This window comes from Canis aureus, chromosome 13 (assembly GCF_053574225.1).
Source record: "Canis aureus isolate CA01 chromosome 13, VMU_Caureus_v.1.0, whole genome shotgun sequence".
NCBI lineage: Eukaryota > Metazoa > Chordata > Mammalia > Carnivora > Canidae > Canis > Canis aureus.
Genome location: NC_135623.1, coordinates 10871393 through 10892157, shown reverse-complemented (window position 1 = coordinate 10892157; position 20765 = coordinate 10871393).

Genomic DNA, 20765 nt, shown 5'->3' with positions numbered 1-20765 from the left:
TTAATCATCATCAAGGACTCAGACCTCTTTCATCTTTCTGCTTCTCCATCCTTAGCCAGGGAATCCACCTTAAGTTGGGGTTTTAGCACTCCAAGTGGCAGTGAGGAAGGTGGGGAGAGCAAATAAGGGCATCCCGCCTGCCTCTCCCTTTTAAAGAAGTTTCCAGGAAGTTCCACCCAACAAGTTCCACTTATATTGCCTAGGTCGGGACTTTAAGACTAAGGCTATTTCCACTGTAAAGGGAGGTGGGAAATGTAGTCTCCTTGTCATGCGTACTATGACACTGAATAAAACCAAGAAGGGAGGAGCAGATTTTGGATGGGAAGATCACAGTCTCGGTCATATGGAAGGAAGTCACAGCATCCAGAGCAAGAGCACAGCTGGGCTGCTTGGGTCAATGATGTAGGAATCTCTTCTCCAGGGGACACACATAGTATTTGCTTTGTACTCGTGTTCTTCTCACCTACTGTCTGTGTAGCCTGTGGTTTCTGCTCCCTATAACTTGAGCCAACTCTAACCTCAACTGTGCATTTCAACTGGAATTCCCATCACTGCTGACCAGGTGCTGACTCTTATTTAAATTCTGGAGTAAGATGGTTTGGTTGGCCGATGGCTGGCCTTGGGGCAAGTGTCCAGCTCTGGTCCAAATATGTGCTTGGGAAAAGGGAAGGCAAGAACATGCAGAACATGGAGCAGCTCTTTAGAGGTTGGGAGGACTCTCTCAAAGGGGCTTAGGGCAAGGTGAATGATGACACATTCTTATTGTGTATGTTTGGTGGTAATGGTTATCAGAGGTTTGATATTATCCTGCCTCAACCCTCCACATAGTGGAGACACACAGTCATTTTAGGATTGCCAGCATAAAGTTTACCTAGAGTTAGTTCTAGATTTTAAAGTTGGTGGGATTGAAAAACTTCCACTTGGAGGATTATGAAAAGTATCTGCTTCTAGAGGGAAACAGGAAATTTTTGTTGAGAAGGCTCTCATTTCATTCTGTAAAGAGCCATTAAGGGCAATTCTTTCATACTCAAAATCACAACACTGTCTTGCAGATATAAGGCTAGTAGGTATGTCCCACCGTTCCTGGGTAACCACAGAACCGGTGACATGGCCCAAATGTAAGCTGATATGTTGACTATTCCTGAGGTGCCATAGATCAGCTACATCTTTAGTAGGACCAGGCCCTTGTGGACAGATCATTCTTCTAGAAATAAATTTTAGAAGGATTACCCAGTAACGTCCCACTCATTTCTTGGGAGATGTCTGTGTGTCTTTTTCAAATATATGTTATTGAGATCATGAGCCTATATTCAACAAGGGGGTATGCCTGATATTCTTTTCATCTCACACTGGAGGTGAAAGACTGTGAAGTAGAACTGGAGGGGATTTGGTGTAATCTTTGGGAAACATACTATTGACTAATGTGACTACCTCTCAGGCTATGGGGCCTGACCTTGACCTGGGGATGGAGGTAGGGTATTTGCTTTGTAAGAGATAGATGTTCTCGCTGTCAATCTTCTGGGATGGAAATGAAGTGTGCCTCAGAATATGGAAAAGGTGGATCCTACAGTCTTTCCAGGGCTTATTGTCCATGGAGAGGGACAGAGTCAATACGGCCTTCCTTCTGGCCCAGGAACATGGCAGTAGTTCTGGAGGGGGAAGCAAATGTGGCCGGGGATGACTTAGTGGAGAGCACACATGATGGACTGTAGGAATAGGTCTATCTGATATCTGGTTCTAATTTTCTCTTTTCTTCTGTTAGCCTCATACCTGTACTTTCCCACTCCTGCCCACTGCCACACCCCCTTACCATGCAGAATGATCTCCGGGGGAATGAATAGAAGGTTTTGTATCCAGGCTTGGGTCAAAGCAGCAAAGAACAACTCAGAGCAGCATAGAGAAAGAGCTACAGAATAGCCAAAGATGACCTAAGAGAAACCTCCAGTAAAAGGTAGCAATCAGGGAAGCCTGGGTGGATCAGTGGTTGAGCATCTGCCTTCAGCTCAGGGCATGATCCCAGGGTTCTGGGATCGAGTCCCACATTGGGCTCCCTGCAGGGAGCCTGCTTCTCTCTCTCTCTCTGTGTGTCACTCATGAATAAATAAATAAAACCTTAAAAAAATAAAAAATTTAAAATATATAGCAATCAATAACCACTATCATTTAAATATCTTTAAAAGATAATTGACTGTTTAAAGGAAAAATAATAATAATGCATCATGAGGTGTGGTGTTGAAGCTGGATCTATGACTAGAGTAGTACAAAAGCTGGGAGAGAAGACGTAGACATGTTGAATGTACTAAGTTAAAGATGTATACCATAAACTCGAAAGCAATTACTAATATAGCACAACAAAGAGCTACCACTAATAAACTAACAAGAGATAAAGAGAATCAGAAAAATATACCCAATTAATTCAAAAGAAGGCTGAAAAAAGACAAACTAGGAATCAAAGAACAAAGGACAAACAAAGCAAAATAGATGGCAGATTTAAGCCCAATCATGTAAATAAAAACAACAAACTTACAAATGATCTATATAATCCAATTAAAAGGATTATTAGATTAGATTATAAAATAAATCTATTCTGCCTATAAGAAACCCACTTTATTTTTATTTTTTTTAGAAACCCACTTTATATATAAAGACACAAGTGGGTTAAAAGTAAAAGGATAGAAAAAGATACACCATGTTAACACATCGAAAGAAAGTTGGAGTGCCTATATTAATATCAAAATTGATTTCAGAATAGAGAATATTACCAGAAATAAAGCATATTATTTCAGAATCACAAAAGGGGCAATTTTTCAAGAAGACATAACAATCCTAAATGTTTACACACCCAATAACAGAGCAACAAAGTATGAAGTGAAAGCTGATAGAACTTAAAGAGAAACAAATCCACAAAGATAGTCAAAGATTTCGGTATTCCTCTCTCAAAAGTTGTCAAAACAATAGGTGGAAAATCAATAAGAATATAGAAGCCTTGAACAGCATTATTACCCAACTTACTGTCATTTATAGAACATTCTACCCAGTAACAGAAGAATATACATTCTTTTCAAGTATATGTGGAACATTCACCATGATAGATCATATTCTAGACCATAAAACAAGTCTCAATACTTTCAAAGGATGCATGCCATCAAAGTATGTTTTCAGATCACAAATGTGTTAAATTAGAAATCAATAACAGGAAGATACATGGAAAATCTCTAAATATTTGGAAGTTAACACAATTTAAATATCCTATATCTCAAAGAAAAAAACAACGAAAAGAAAGTTAGAAAGTATTTTGGCCTGAACATAAGTGAAAATATACCATATCACAATTATGTGATGTAGCTAAATTAGCTTGAGGGAAATTTATAACATTAAATTCCTATCTTAAAAAAGAAGAATGGTCTCAAATCAAAGGCCTCAGCTTCCAACTTAAGAAACTAGATAACAGGGGTGCCTGGGTGGCTCAGTTGGTTAAGTATCTGCCTCCAGCTCCGGTCATGATACCAGGGTCCTGGGATTGAGTGCTGCTTTGGGCTCCCTGCTCAGTGGGAGTCTGCTTCTCCCTTTACCTCTGCCCACCCTCCCCACTCACTCTCTCAAATAAATAAATAAAGTCTTAAAGAAAAAAGAAACTAGATAACAAAGAGTAAATGAAACCCAAAAGAAGCAGGAAAAAAAGAAATAACAAAAACTAGAGTGGAACTCAGAAAACAGTAGAGAATAGCAGTGAAATCAAGAGCTGGTTTTTTGAGATCTTAAAATTGATAAATCTCTAGCCAGCCTGATGAGAGAGAGAGAGAGAAGACACACTCTCATTAATTATTAAGAAAATGAAAATTTTAACTATAATAAGACACTCTATACATCCACCGGACTGTCTAAAAAGAATAACCATACCAAGTTTCGGCAAAGTAGTGGAACAACTGAACCTCATATGCTGCTGGGGGGAATGTAATAAAATGGCAGAACCACTTTGAAAACAGTTGGCAGTTTCTTAAAAGGTTAAACATTCACCCACCATATAACCTGGCCACTCCATTTGTAGGCACTCACCAGAAATGAAAGCATAAATCCATACAAAGAATCTTGTATAAATGTTCATAGCATCTTTATTTGTAATAGCCCAAACTTGGAAACAACCCAAATGTCCATCAACAGGTGAATTAATAGAAAAATTGTTGTACAGTCATACAGCAGAATCCAATCAGTAATAAGGAATCAAATATTGATACATGCAAGAATAGAAATGAATCTCACAATAATTTTATTGAATGAAAGAATCCAGACCACAAAAAAGAGTATATATGATGCTATTTCATTTATATAAAATTCTGTAAGTGAAAGCTAAATTATAGGGACAGAAAGTAGATCAGTGTTTGCCTGGGTAAGGAGAGATGGAGAAAGGGTTATAGAGGAGAACAGGGAAAATTTGGGGTGTGGCAGATATGTTCCTTTTCTTGATTGTGGTGATAACTTCACAGGTGTATACATGGGGCAAAAACTTACCAAACTATTTATTAAAATGTATCATTTATTATATGTCAGCTATCCCTCAATAAAGCTGCTAAATGCATGAAACTATCAGAAAAGATCAAGATTTGAAGAACCAAAGATAACCTAAAAATAAAATATAAGAACCAGTGAACCAGAAGACAGAACTGAAGATATCATCTGGACTGCAGCAGGATTAGTTAACGGGAGAACCAGAAAAAAGATAGAATATATGAAAGAAAATTTAGATGAAATGAGCATATTCTTAGAAAACATAACTTACCAAGAAGTAGAAAACCCAGAGTCCCATAATCATCAAAGAAATTGGAATAATTAAAAGTCTTCCCATAAAGGAAATTCCAGATCTGGAAGGTTTTCTCAGTGAGTTCTACTAAACATTCAAGGGAACAAATAGTCCAGTCTTATATAAGCATTCCAAAGCACCCAAAATGGGAGTAGGAGCTACCTGCTTTATGAAGTTAGCATCACCATGATGCCCACTTCTGACAAAGATAGTATGAGAGAAAGTAAATTATAGATCACTCTCCCTCATGAACCACAGGTGCCAAAAATCTTAAACAAAGCACCAGTCAGTGGCATCCAGTAATGTGTCTAAATGATAATACATCTGACCAAACTGGGTTGATTCCAGGAATTCAAGGTCAGTTTAACACACAGAAATTCTGAGTAGCTAGGAAAATCCATTTTTGTCCTCCTGCTACTTCTTCTTCCAGTTGTCATGTAGGACATATAGGCCGAACCATGAGGTGACCTTGAGGAGGAGAGCCATGCTCTAAGGATTGCAAAACAGGAAGATAGGAACCTGAATCCCCTATAGCACTGAAAAACCACTATGCCAGCCTTGGACTACTAACCTTCTGGCTTCTTCTATGTGAAAGCAAAATAAAATCCTATATTGTTTAAAGTATTGTCATACTTTTAAATATAAATATGTATACATATATATATATATTACATTAGCAGAAGCAAATCCTCATGAATTCTGACACCTGTAGCAGATTAGTGGAAATGAGAGGTGTCAGGAAAGATTTCATGGAGCATATAATGTTTGAGTTGGGGCTTGAAAAATAAGTAAAATTCTACTAGATAGAAAGGATTAGAAACAGGAAGGCATTCTAGACACAATACCAACAGTGTGGAAAGGTACGAAGAGTAAAATAGCATAGTTTGCTCAGAAAATAACAAGATAAGTATAGCATGTGTATTTCTTGAATATTCAGTTTGGGACTTAGGCCTGGGCTGGGCCTGGGCTGAATTCAACTGGAGGAGAAAAGGGTCACTTTGCAGCTCCATTACATGCAAACCAGCACCTCTGGGGGAAGGCAGTGACCTTTCGCAGGAGCTGTGTGAGTAAACACATATTAGCCAGGCAGGACACAACTCAATGAGGGGCAGCGAGACCTTGACTCCCAAGAAGGTGATTTGAGCTCGAGTCTTTGCCTTTAGAGCAGAGAATGTGCCTCAGACAAAAGTGACCACATAGTCCTTTCCCTGGTGGCTCTGCACAGGTGATCCTGCCTAAGCTCCCTGCACCTTCCACCAGTGGGGCAGAGTCCCCAAACAATACAGTTCCTAAGAAGGGAAGTCTCTGCAGAGGAATGGAGAAAAGGGCTCTCTGTCAGTATATTGGTGATTTGGTTGCATGACATTTTTTTCCTTGAGAATCAGGAAGCTTTAGAGGAAGTCAGACCCTATGGCATGTAATAGCACAATGCTATACACATTCCCATTTTCCTGAGTCGGTTGTGATATATTATTAATAGTGCCCCCTTTTACTCTCAGAAGTATCCTACTTTGTTTTTTGTTTTTGTCTTTGTTTTTTTTTAGAGAGAAAGAGAGAGAGAGAGAGCACACAGTGAAGGGGGAGGGGCAGAGGGAGAGAGAGAGTCTTAAGCAGACTCCAGGCTCAGAACAGAACCTGACCTGGGGCTGGATCTCATGACTCTGAGATCATGGACCTGAGCCAAAATGGAGTGAGACACTTAACTGACTGTGTCACCCAGGCATCTTAAAGTATCCTATTTCAGATAAAAAGTTTTATGATTACCCTACTCACTTGTGTAAGGACTTCATAATTTATAAAGGAGCTGTTATACCTTTGCTATTGCTTACAGTTATTTGGGGATAAAGCAAATAACTATCATTCCTTTTCTTCCAAAGAAATTTGGGGATCAGAAAGAGATTCATTTATCCTATTGTTTCAGACAGAGACACTCTGGGGGGAGGAAAATGCTTCTATGGCATACTGAGATCAGTGTTAATTTTGTAAAGAATAGAGTCGAAATGATAACAGGAGGAATATGCATTTCTCAGATGAGACTGGACTGTGTAGTCTTTGGAAGAAAAGTGAAACTTGCTAGATGAAGCTATGACTGCCTTTGGTGATTCAAACTAAAACTAGCCATTAGAAATGGAATTGTGGTTGTAACTCTGCCCTGTGCTTGTCCATCACCCAGATAGTCAGAGGACTGGAGCCCTAGTCCTTCCATGGGTGCCAGAAGGAACCTGAGCAGGGGATACGACTCCTTCAGACTCTTCCACTAACTGTGGCTAAAGTTGGAGGGGTCTGAGTCTGCTAGGCACAAACTCTATAGGGATTATTAACCCCTTTTCCAATTGGAGATATTGACACTGAGGAGTTATGTTGACTTGCTTGAATCATAGCATTTATAAATGGCAGAAGTGGAGCTTGAAGATTAGGAGATTCCTTGATGAAAAAAATAGCTAAAGGCGCTCGAGGTTCCCCAGAGAAAACCCATGGCCTGAGATGAGGCAGGAAGAATTGGGAATTTTAGCCTGAAGACAAAGGAGCCTTGGAGGCACAGGCTATGATCTCTGTCATCAAACCCCTGATGGGCTGCCACATGGGAAAGAAATTATCCTATATAGGTTGGACCTAGAGAGTGAAACAAGGACTAATGAAGGGAAGATAAAAGGAAGCAGATGCCAATTTAACATAAAGAGAAGGAAACTAACATTTCCTGAATATCTATCTATGCCAGGCATTTTACATGTGTACTTTTGTTTAATTCTCACACAGAGAGAAAAATCTGTGAAGTAGATATGATCCTCATTTTTAAAAAATGAGGAACCAGGAGACTTCCAAGTTAAGGTAATAGTAGAGTAGCTTGTATTATACTAATTGTCTTACCCGCACTAATTATAAACTCTGGACAAAATAGAAAGAAAGTTAACTGAAGGTACTGGAAAATGACTAAAGCCAAGCAGAAACTAGAGGGGATTTGATTCTTGAAAGAAAGGAACCACACTGGGTAGTATCCATTTATCCAGCTTCTCATTTGAGGGCAGTTCCCAGTCTACGTGGTGCACTGGGGCACTTCTGAGAGAGCTCACACAGAAAGTTGCTGTTGTATTAGCCTAAGGAGTCAGGGGATGGACTTTGGGCCTGCCAGGGCAGTTGGAAATTGAAGAAGGGACATCCTAGAAAGGACCATAGAGAGAGGAGCTCCCAGAGCTGCATATACATGTCATTCTAATCCTTGGCTGACACCCTAACCCTGAATGTGTGGGTGAGACTCCAGGTAGCCTAGGGGGGAAACAATAGCTGGAATTCTGGGGGAAAAAAAGGACTGAGCAGAGGATTCAGAAGCTGCCTACCTTGGAGGTGGAGTTCAAAGTTGGAATGGAAGGGCCTCAGTAAGTACCTCAAGCTTTCCACTGAAACCTCAGAAGGACCACATTCTAGGATTAAGTACCACATCCGAAGATTAAGGCACTCATCCTGGGACTAAGGGAAAAACCAAAACAGACTTGCTTTAAAGACTGAAACTAAGTCCTCACAAGATCAAGGAATCCAGTGGTAATTTACCTACTTGCTAGAACAAACAGTGCTCTTCAGAGAAAAATAACAGAATGCAGAGTTCTTTATATATAATTAACTTTTAAAAAAAAAAAACTCTTAGATGTGTGAAGAAACAGACAAATATAACCTAGTGAAGAGGAAAATCAGTTGATAAAAACAAAGTGACAAATGAGGCAGATACTGAAATTAGCTGAAGAAAACATTAAAACAAGTATGAGAAACATGATAAACAATCTATAAGAAAAGGTGTGTTAATGTGTGAAGAGATAGGGAATTTGAGAATAAATATGTATACTGTGAAGAATGGAAAGGAAATTCTAGATCTGAAAAAATAAAGTATCTGAAATCTAAAAAATATTTATTAAAAAATATCATTGTAGATTGGATAAAAAAGAAGACAGAATCAGTGAACTGGAAGGCAGTTCAATAGAAATCATCCAAACTGATGCAAAGAGGGTGAAAATGGTTGAAAAACAATTAATAGAACCTCATTAATTTGTGAGATGGCATCAAATGGATGGACAAATGCACAACTACAGTCTCAGAAGGAGAAGAGTGAGGGATAGAGCAGAAAAAATAGTTGAAGAAATATTGGTCAAATATTTTCTAAATTTGATCAAAAAAGAAACCTACACATCCAGAAAGTTTATCACATCTCAAACAAAATAAATACATACAAAGAAATCACATATAGGCACATCAAAGTTAAATACCTAAAAACACAAGTAGACAGAAAAATCTTAAAAGCAGTCAAAAGGGGCAGCCCGGGTGGCTCAGCGGTTTAGCACCGCCTTCAGCCCAGGGTGTAATCCTGAAGACCTGGGATCGAGTCCCACGTCAGGCTTCCATATTCCATGTAGGAGCCTGCTTCTCCTTCTGCCTGTGTCTCTGCCTCTCTCTCTCTGTGTCTCTCACGAATAAATAAATAAATAAAATCTTAAAAAAAAAAAAAAAGCAGTCAAAAGTAGCTGATTCCTCATCACAAACAATGAGGTCAGAAGACATAATTAAAATGCTAAAAGAAAAACAGGAATAAAAATCCTACCAACATAACATTTTATATCAAGTGAAAATACCATACAAAAATGAAGATAAAATAATTTCAGATAAACAAAAGGCAAGATAATATATCATCAGGAGACCCAACTGCAAGAAATGCTTAAGAATGTTCTTTAAGCTGAAGAAAAATGAGACCATATGGAAATTCAAATCCACAGTAAAGAATAAAGGCACTGGAGATGGTAACTCCATGGAAAAATATAAAGGAAAGATTTTCTTTCTTTGTTTAAATATTGAAAAAGTTGAATCAATGAGACTTTCACTTCTGGCCAAGATGGAGTAAATGGGCTGCATTTAGCCTCCCACCTGAAACAAACAAATAAGACTGAACAAAATATGTGAAATAATGGCTCTGAAGGCCTTGGACATTATGTAATGAAGAACAGTGATCCCTAAGTGACAGGAAACAAATACATCCCTATTATTGATCCTGTTTACTGCCTGGAATAGCCTTGCCATGTTCCTGAGTCGAGGAGGCTGAAATGGAGGTCCAAGAAAACAAAGACATCTAGAATTCTCAATTCAGTGTATTGAAGACCTGAGCTGCACACAGGGAGAACTTCAGAAATCTGTAGACATTTCCCTTGGGTATTTCATTGAATAATTATCAGCACATGTATGTGAGAAACTATCTGAAGCCAAGAAAGGAATCACCCAAAAAGGTTAGAAGGAACAGTGCTTGCCACTCACACAGGTTAGAAGTAGTGCCCATCCCCAACACTCAGAGTGAAACACTTCATAAATCCTGGACATCAGTTAGAGTACAAGTAAAGTCTTGCCTTAGCAGAGGGAAATGTTGCTCTAGTCCCACCTAATTGGGCTTAAAAGGAAGAACCAAAAGGATTAAGCTGTTTGTAAGTAACTTAATCGCATCCTAAAACGAAGCTCAAGAATACCTTTAGGACCATAAAAATATTCAGCACCCAACAAGGTAAAATTTACAATATCACATAACCAGTAAAATAATTGTCAAGTACACAAAGAACCAGGAAAATAAAAATCACAATGAGGATAAAAATCAACCAAGAATGACTCAGAAATGATATAAATGATAGAATTAATAGACATGCTCCTTAATACAGTTATTAGGACTGTATTCCACTAACCCAAAAAAAGCTGAAGTAACTGCATTAATCTCCAAGTAAATTTTACCACAGAAAAATGTTAAAAGGGATAGAGATGGTCATTTCATAATGATAAAAGGGTTAATTCATAAGGACATAAAAATCTGAAATGTTTATGTACCTATTATCTCCAAAATAAAGTAAAAACTAATAGAACTGCAAGGAGAAATAGGTAAATCCACAATTATAGTTGGTGATTTCAGTCCTTCTCTCTCAATAATTGATAGAACAGGTAGATAAAAATTCAGTAAGGATGTAAAAGACTTGAACATTATCGCCAAATTTGACCCATTTAACATTTTTAGAACACTTCACCCAATAACAGCAAAATGCACATTTTCTTTCAAGTACACATTTACCAAGATAGAGCATAAAATATCTATGTCTGGGCCATAAATTATGTCTCAATACATTAAAAATGATTCAAGTCATACAAAGTATGTTCTGTGACCATAAATGGAATTGTGTTAGAAATCAATAACAGAAATATCTAAAAAGTTCCCCAATATTTGGAAACTATATACCACAGTTCTAAACAATTCTTGGGTCATAAAGTAATCAAAAAGTAAATTAGAAAGTATTTTGAACTGAAACAAAATGAAAACACAGAATTTTGAAATAATATGGAATACAGCCAAAGTAGTACTTAGAGGAAAATATATACTCCTATAGGAGAAAAGAAGAAAGGTATCAAATCAATGACTTCAGCTTTCACTCTAAGAAACTATAATAAAAAGAGCAAGTTGAACTCAAAGTAAGCAGTAAATATGGAAATAATAAATATCTGGATTGAAATGAATAAAATAGGAAAAAGAAAACAATAGAGAAAATCAATGTAACTAAGAGCAAGCTCTTTGAGAACATCACTAAATTGTTAAGCCTCTTGGAGGCTACTCAGGAAAAGAGAGACACAGTAAGAGACAGAGAGGATACAAATTACCCATATCAGGAATTAAAGAGGTGATATCTATAATTGGAGATACAGATTTTGGAGTCTACAGATTTTAAAAGTGTAGTAGGGTAATATTATGAACAACTTTATGCCAATAAATTATAAAATTTGGGAGATGGGCACATTTCTTAAGTGATTCAATCAGTCAAATCTCACTCAAGAAGAAATTGGTAATGTTAATTGACCTGTATTTATTAAAGAAGTCCAATTTATAACTAAAAACCTCCTCACAAAGAAAACCCCCAGCCCAGATAACTTCACTGGTGAATTATAACAAATAACTCAGAAGGAAAAAAAATACCAATTCTCTATAAACACTTCCAGAGGTATAAAGCCACTCCCCAGTCATTCTATGAGGCCGGTATTATTTTAATATCAAAACTAGACAGATATTAAGGAAAGAACACTAAAGACCAATTTCCATAGTGAGTATAGATGCAAAAAAAATTTTTTTTCATTTTATTGATTTATTTGAGAGAGAGAGAGAGAGCAGCGGGAAGGGGCAGGGGGAGAAGGAAAAGGAGTCTCGAGCAGACTCTGTGCTAAGCATGGAGCCTGACATGGGACTCCATCCCATGTCCTTGAGATCACGACCTGAGCCAAAACCAAGAGATGGATGCTTACCCGACTGCATCACTCAGGCACCCTGATGCAAAAAATTTTAACAAAATTTTGGCAAATCAAATGCAGAAATATATAAAAGTGGTAATAAATCATGACCAAGTAGAACTTAGTCCCTGGAATAAAAATTTTAGTTTGACATTATCAAATCAACAGACGTGGTTCATCATAACAAATTAAAAACCATACCATTTTTTCTCAATAGGTAGAGAAAAAGCATTTTTAAAAATTAGCATCTGTTCTAGATAAAAATTTTCACAGACTAGAAATAAAAGGGAACTTTCTTAACCTGATGAAGGGCATCTGAGAATATACAATAGTTACCATCATACTTCATGATGAAAAACTGAATACTTTCTTTCTAAGATCATGAAAAAAGCAAGGATGTTCACTCTCACTACCTCTATTCAACATTTCAGTAGAAGTACCAGCTAGGGTGATCAGGCAAGAAAAAGACATGAAAGCATCCAGAATGAAAAAGAAGAAGGAAGAATATCTTTATTCACAGATGACATAATTGCCTATGTGCAAAATTCTATGGAATAAAAATCAAAGACCTAGAACTATGAGGTTAGTAGAATTGCAAGATACAATGTATCTCATACAATATAATTACCCAGTATACAATAATTATGTGCAATTATGCAACATAAAATCAATATAATTCAGTTTATCAGCAACACAAAATTGGAAAAGGAAGTTAAAAGTAATAGCATTTACATTGCATCAGAAATAGGAAATAAGGATAAATCTGACAGAATAATTTAGATCTGTATACTTGAAAACCACAAAACACTTTTAAGAAAAATTAAAGAAGGGACGCCTGGGTGGCTCAGTGGTTGAGCATCTGCCTTCAGCTCAGGTCATGATCCCGGGGCCCTGGGATCGAATCCTGCATCAGGGTCCCCCATGGAGAGCCTGCTTCTCCCTCTGTCTGTGTCTCTGCCTCTCTCTGTGTATCTCTCATGAATGAATGAATGAATGAATGAATGAGAAAAGAAAAATTAAAGAAGATATAAGTAACTGGAGAGATGTGCCATGTTCATGTATTAGAAAATTTAATATTAATAAGAGTTAAAATCTCCCCAAATGGATTTATAGATGCAGCTGAATCCCCATCAGGCTTTGTTTTTCTTGTGGAAATTGAAGAGTCCATAATTCATATGGGAGTGCAAAAGATGTACAATAGCCAAAAGAACTTTGAAAATGAAGATCGATGTGGAAGGACGGACTATCTGATTGCAAGCCTTATTATAAAGATACTATAATAAAGATAATGTGGTGTTTGCTTCAAGACAGATAAATGAATGAATGGGACACAACAGAGAGTTCAGAAATAAACACTCATATTATTTAGCCAATGGATTTCCAACAAAAAATACAGAACAATTTGGTAGAGAAAGAGGAGGCTCTTTTAACAAATGGTGTTTGGACAACTGGATAGCAATATGCAAATAAAAAAATCTTTTAGGGTGTCAGGGTCGGCCCAGGAGAGGCAGTGCTAGGGCAGTCTAACTGTATGACAAATGTAGGAAACAGCTCCACTGAAGACAGGGGAGGTTCTGACCTAAGTAACTTTGGAAATGAGTCTGTACAACTAAAGGTAACACAAAAAACAATCTGTAAATAACCACCGTACTCTAGTTGATAATGTTGTTTCCCATGAGGGTGTGAGTTCACAATGCTCATAGCACTAAGCTTGTGTACTGGAACCGGACAATTTGTGAATGGATGGCAGGTGGTAGGAGTCAGGTTTCTCCCTGTTGGAATGAGAGGTTACAAGTAAGCAAAGGGAGGAGGCTAGCATGGATTACAGTAAATGCATGAAGTAATCAATTAATAAGTAATTAAGCAAACATAAGCATGAACGCATGTTTTGATTAGTATAGGTATAAATGGCTATATACAGAGATATATAGAGAACCTAGAAACAAGGACTCACCAGTAGCAATGACCACATCTAATGCTCTGATTTTACTTTCTAATATCATCCTCCAATAGAAGGAACAAGGACTCTTTGGAGAAATGGTTGATTTCAGGACTGGAGCAGAAAATATATAAGACGATCCTGGAGTGTCTTGCAGTGTCACAAAGGAAGGGAGAGCTCAAGAAGGCAAAAGCAAAAACACAGGGATGGGGGTATGTCCAAGGGATATTGGAGTTCCAGTGGCCAAGATTGGAGTTATGCAATCAAATAAATAAAGTAGTATTGGATTGTAACCCAAAGTATAAAATAAAGATCCACGAGTCCATAGTGACCTCAAGAAATGGCCGAATAAATTAATAAATGGAGCAGAAGAAACAAATCCCCCATGCAAAAGAATCCCAAATAAATTGTGCAGATAGCCTGTTCTCATGGAGCTGGAGCATGACTCCCCACAGACAGGTTCTGGGGAATGGTTGAAAGAGTTTGGGCTTTAATTTCAACTAATCGTGAGGGGGAGACCCCCTCCCAAACCTTGTTAGATGTGTGATCCCAAGCATTACCCTTTCTAAACTTGAGAGTTTTTATTTGCAAAATGGGGATAATAGTATCACTTAGCTACCTGTCAGAGTCGCTGTGAAGATGGAATGTCTATACGGTTCTCAGAATGGTGCCTGGGACATAGTACTCTATAAAATATGGTATTATTCTTTTTTTAAGGTAGTGTGTTCGCCTGTCCCAGCTGCTATAACAAGATCACACAGACTGGGTGGCTTGAACAACAGAAATTTATTTTCTCACCATTTGAAGGCTGGAAAGTGCACAATCATGGTCCAGCCAGGTTCCATTTCTGGTGAGAGCACTCTTCCTGCCTTTGCAGATGGCTGCTTTGTCCTCATGCGGCCTTTCCTCCATCCGTGCTTGGGGAAGGAAGAAGTCTGGGACAGAGATCTCTTTCTTTTCTTATAAGGCCACTAATCCTATCAGACTCTAAGGCCCCACTCTAAAACTGCATTTAACCTTAATTACTTCCGAAGGACCCCATCTCCAAATACAATCCCATTGGGGGTTAGCTCTTGATTTAGTAATTTTAGTAGGGGGACACAATTCAGTCCATAGCAGGTAGTATGAGATTCAGAACAAGGCAACTTGAATTTTCATTCTAGCTGCACCGTTTGCTAGCTCTGTTGGGGAAATCTCTCAAGTTCCTCAGGTTTTGGTTTTTTTTTTTTTCCATTTAAAAAAATTAAGGTATTATTTTTATCCAATAAAATTCACACATTTAAAAATACCGTTAAGTGAGCTTTTTAAAGCAAAATTTAAAAAAAAGTTTTTATTTTAGAACAGTTTTGGATTTACAGAAAAATTGCAAAGATAGTACAGAGAGTTCCCAGATACTCTGCACCCAGTTTCCCTATTATTAACATCTTAAATTAGTATAGTACATTTGTTACCGTTAATGAAGGCATACTGACATATCACTAGTTAAAGTTCATACTTTATGTGGATTTTCTCCACTTTTTATGTGATATCCTTTCTCTGTTCCAGGATCCCATCCAGGACACCACATTACATTTAGTCATCTGTTTCCTTAGGCTCCTCTTGGCTATGACAGTTTCTCAGACTCCCCTTGCTTTTTATTGATCTTGACAGTTTTGGGGGTACTGGTGGAGTGTTTCATACAATGCCCCTTACTGGGATTTTTCCAATGATTTTCTCATAATTTCACTGTGGTTATCGGTTTTAGGGCTTAAGACTACAGAAGAGTATGCGCATCAAGGGTGCGTACTATCAACATGACTGATCACTGTTGCTGTTGACCTCCGTCACTTGGCTGCATTGGACAGTTTCTCCAAGTTACTCTCCCCTCCCCCTTTTCCATTTTACATTCTTTGGAAGGAAGTCACTATGCATAACTCATACTTAAGGGGCTCTACCTCCTTGAGAAAAAAAGATCTACATAAATTATTTGGAATTCTGCATGTGGAATCCGTCTCTTCTTCCCTATTTATTCATTCAATGTTTATGTTGGTACAGACTAACTGAAATATATTTTATTTTGGGGATTATAACCCAGCATTATTGTAATGTATTCTGTTGCTCTAATTGCCCCAGCTTTGGCCATTGGGAGCTCATTCAGATTGGCTCCTGTGTCCTTTTGACATGGTCTTGTCATTTTTCTTACCTTCTGTTTTTCTCTCTCTCTCCCTTGCTCACTCTCTCTCTCTTAGATCTTCTTCACTTGCTGTCAGTATAAGGTGTCTGAGGCTCATCTTGCATTTTCACATCCCAGTCCTAGAATCAGCTATTTCTCTATGGAGCCTTAGTTCTCGTTAATGGAGAGGGGTATTTAGAAACCAAGATCTGGACATTAGATGTGATTTTTGCTACTGGAGCGTCACCACTTCAAGGCTCCAAGGAAGTGGTGAGAAAAGGCAGTGTGCTTTGAGCTGAGTCCTGGAGGATGAGAAGAAGCAGCAGTCACTTTAGACCTAGCAGAGAGTTCCAGGCAGAAGAATTGCTAGTAAAAGAATATAAGGAACAGGCTTGTCTCATCAGAGGGATAAAAAGAGGGCTAGAGAGGCTAGAGCAGGTTGGAAGAGGAGAGGCATGAGAGGTGAGGGCAAGGAATGACCAGAACATGGTGGAGTTTGCAAACTAGAGGGGGCATCTGGACTTTCCTCACGGGGAAATAGAAGCCACTGAATGCTTTTAAACAGGGTTGATGCCAGTTGATATAGGTAGGATGATATAACTTGGGTCCAACTAACCAGGCTGAGGAGTCTAGTTTAGTGATCTGAACCAGTCCCAAAGCATTTAACTAGCAAAAGCTTTATCCTGCCTTAGATGAGACTGGCAGTTGGACAGATCTATGGGGTACTAGATTGCAGGGTGGGCCCTGGTGTGCACGAGCTTATAAAATAAGGCAGTTTCCTGCTATAAAGCTATGATTAGAACAAGCCCAAACTGATATGTGGAAAATGGAGTCCTAGGAAGTCCTCAGATTTTTAAGTTATCAAACATACTACCCAGCCCTGGTGCTGCTGCCCAATCTTGGATGATGTTGCTTGACCAAAGTCATCCTTGGGTGTGGTTCCCTAGCCTCTAAGTATTGTGCAGTCTAGTCTATAAGCTCTGCTCCAATAAAACCATTGTGCTTACTGGCCCAGAATATCCCACATCATGCACATGTGCCTCCTACCTCCTTCCTCTCAGTTCATCCATGTCCATAAGTTCATCTTCTAAGACCTGCTTTACATACACCTTCAGGAAGACTTTACCAGTGGACCCAGCTCTCTCTTCGGTGCAAGTCCAGTCCAGGTTGGGTGGCCTCTATTCCACAAGAAGATATGTGAGGCTTCCCTTCCACATTAAATAGAAAAGGTAGGCCTGTTGAAGTGTGGTATTAAGGGCATCCTCCACATCCTACCCTAGGTGGGCACCGGAATCAAGGAGGTTACTCAGAGGAAACAAAGGATGATATAGGTTGATCGAGTTGACACTGGTTGATGTAAGATCATATAGACCAGACCCAACTGATCAGCCTAAGGAGTCAAAGCTATTGTCCCAGAAAAATTAGGTATTGTTAGAAAATATAGAAAAATATAGAAAAAAATTGCTATAGATTTTTATGGTAAAGTGGAATATTTTGTGTTTGAGATTGCATATCTCTATGCTTTCTTGTAACCATTACTGTTTCTCCCACCATAAAGCAGTTGCCTTCAGAGGGTGTAGCTGAGAAAAAAAAGAGTCCATATTTTAGCTTGGGAGCTTCTAAGTAGATACTTGTAAAACCAATAATGAAAGAAAGTGTTGAAAATGAAAGTTTTCAATCTAAAAGGTGAGCTTAAAGAAATAAAGGTTGTTGTAGATTTATTTGTTTACTGTTTTTATTATAAAAGTTTGGTATTGAAGTACAGAAAACAGATTTAAACACCAAACTATATAGTAGAGAAGAATACATGGTGATGTAAGTACATTTTCCTTCCCAAAATAGATGGGTCAGATGAGAAGATGGAGAATATGAAGGCCATGTATCTGGAGCTTAGATGCTGGTGGGGTGAGGGAGAGGGTAGGGTGGAGTCTCAGAGAAGAGGAATATAATACCCTGGCTTCCCAAGGAATAGCCTGGGGAGTCAGCAAGACTCTTAGGGGAGCTCTGATCCAACAAGACCTGAGAGGAGCAATATCAGTGGCTGACTGAAATTTCTAGGCAACTGAGCTCCTGGCCTAAATCACAGAATATCATGCTTTCCAGCATGGTAAGAGAAACTCACACAGAGGTTTCTGTGGCTCCCAAGGAGGAGGTTGGGCAGATCCAAAGGAAGCAAGAGTGAGGGAAAAGTGATCTGGGTTACCCTGAGGCCCTGAAGCCATCATCAGTTGTAAAAAGCTGATATCCAGAGAGAAGGAGGGAAGAAAGGAGGAACCCCCTCACTGTGGGGCCAGCAATTCAGAGCAAAGCTCATAGCTCCAGCACCATCTGTGATCTGGGTTACCCTGAGGCCCTGAAGCCATCATCAGTTGTAAAAAGCTGATATCCAGAGAGAAGGAGGGAAGAAAGGAGGAACCCCCTCACTGTGGGGCCAGCAATTCAGAGCAAAGCTCATAGCTCCAGCACCATCTGACTATACTCACATTGCCATCTCCCCACTCCATCGCCCCAACCAAGATGACTGGAGAAGAGAAAGAAGAGGAAAAGAACCATAAATCCACTATATTTAAATCTGGAAGTCATATGATTTACCTTGAGTTGGGAAGATGTGGCTTTCTACTACTCAGAGGAAAGATGGATATGAGTTAACTAATCAGTTGTATTATTATTATCTATATTAATATATAATAATAATACGCATTACTATTATTATATTAATAATAATAATAATAATACACATATATGGCATTTACTTCATGCCAGGCACCACTAAACACTTTAATGCACTAACTCATCTGGTCCTCCTAATACCTGTGTGAGATGGGGCACATTTTAGCACACCTGAGTTTCACAACCACTACTTGCAGCACTTAAATGCTTACAATATTTTATTTTATTTATTATGTTTCTCTTTGTACATGAAGAAATAAGGCTTTTGAAATAAGAATTAAATAATAAAAGACTTGCCCTAGGCCATATGCAATGGGCAAGTACAATACCTGGGCTTGAACCCAGAACTTCAATCACTTAGTTTGAGTTCTTTTCACTATCATAAGTGTTCAGTAAATATATATTTTAAATAATTGTATTTATCATCTTATTCTGGAGAAGAGAAGGGGAATTAGGACTGGCACTTGGAGTGATTTCACACTTAGAGCCTGATTAAAGGAAGTAAGAGAGCAAAGGATACTGTGAAGACATGTCGAGTGAAGGAGGAGATAAAACGGGGGAGTGTAATATCACAGTCCTCTAGAGAAGAGAGTGTTCTTAAAAGGAGACAGTGATCCCAGGAAAAATGGGCACAAGCAGTGCCCAGATCTTGGTTCCTAAATATCAATCTCCACTAAAAACAATGTGGCTGATGGCAGGGCTGGGGCAGGGAGACTACAAGGCGAGCCTGGAACTTCTTGTGCCAAAGAACAAAGAGGTGCTCCACTAACAAAATGCTGGGGGTCCTACGGAAATAAACAAAGACCACCCAAGTGAGATCAAGCAAAGTCTAGTTATTCAGAGCTTACAATAGGGTAAGAGTCGGCCACCCCACTTGCATTTTGGTAGAAACCCAAAGGCATGAACAAGAGTGGAAAAAGCTTCATAGTAGGGGAAAAGGAAGCCTTCAGGTATGCCCTAATTGGAGGCTGTTGGCATGGAGGAAGCTGTAGGTGGGCTAAATAGAAACAGGGTATGCTGTGTAATTGGTTAAGGGGCACATTCGGTTCTCTGATTGGTCCTAAATTGGCAGCAGGGACAAAAATCAGGGAAATGGCAGTCATTAGTCAAATCCTGGCTATTGGGGGCTGATTGTTACAGAGGATAATGATTGGTTTCTTGGATCAGTTGCTAAAGATAGTAGTCTGACTTGTTAAGAATCTGACCTATAGTGATAAGGAAACAGATTAGCTTCCTGGGCTAGTTGCAGCAGATCATGGGTCAGAGTTCTATTTTTATGTATGGTCTGGCCATTGTTCATTTGTATATTCAGTCTCTTAGTAGGTTAGAAGAGAAGCAGGAGCCAACCTGAGAGAGCTCCCACTGGCCAATTTTAGAGTAATTTAGTTATTAAAGTGATTAATAACAGTAATGGATTATAACTCCTTGAATGAAAAAAATCAATAAATTCATAGATACAAAACCAGAAACCAAAAAGAAGTAAAGTGAGGAGGGCGAGAGGAGGGAAAATTTTCCTTACAGTGGAATACCAACTACGAAGTATACAGGAGATGAAAGAATAAGAAATTCAACATTTTGCAATAATTGATTCAGGTAAAAATCATTAATGGATCTAAGACTCTTTCATCAGGGGGTCCAGATCAGAGTACCTCACCACAGACCATCTGCTAAATACAAAAGGAAAGAAATCCCTTTACAGTGGGGGAGTCTGTGGGGTTCCACCTTAACTGAGTGATCGAAGCGGACGTGACCAGTGGTGGAGTCATGAATGGATCAGCGGATGAAGGCTATATGGGTGTTCATCAGAGTATTCTTGAAAATTTTCCATGGGTTTGAAAATTTCCAAAATAAAAAGATAAAAATATGCAAAAAAAAAAAAAAAAAAAGGAGGTGGTGGTCAACCATGCTGAATATTGCTGACA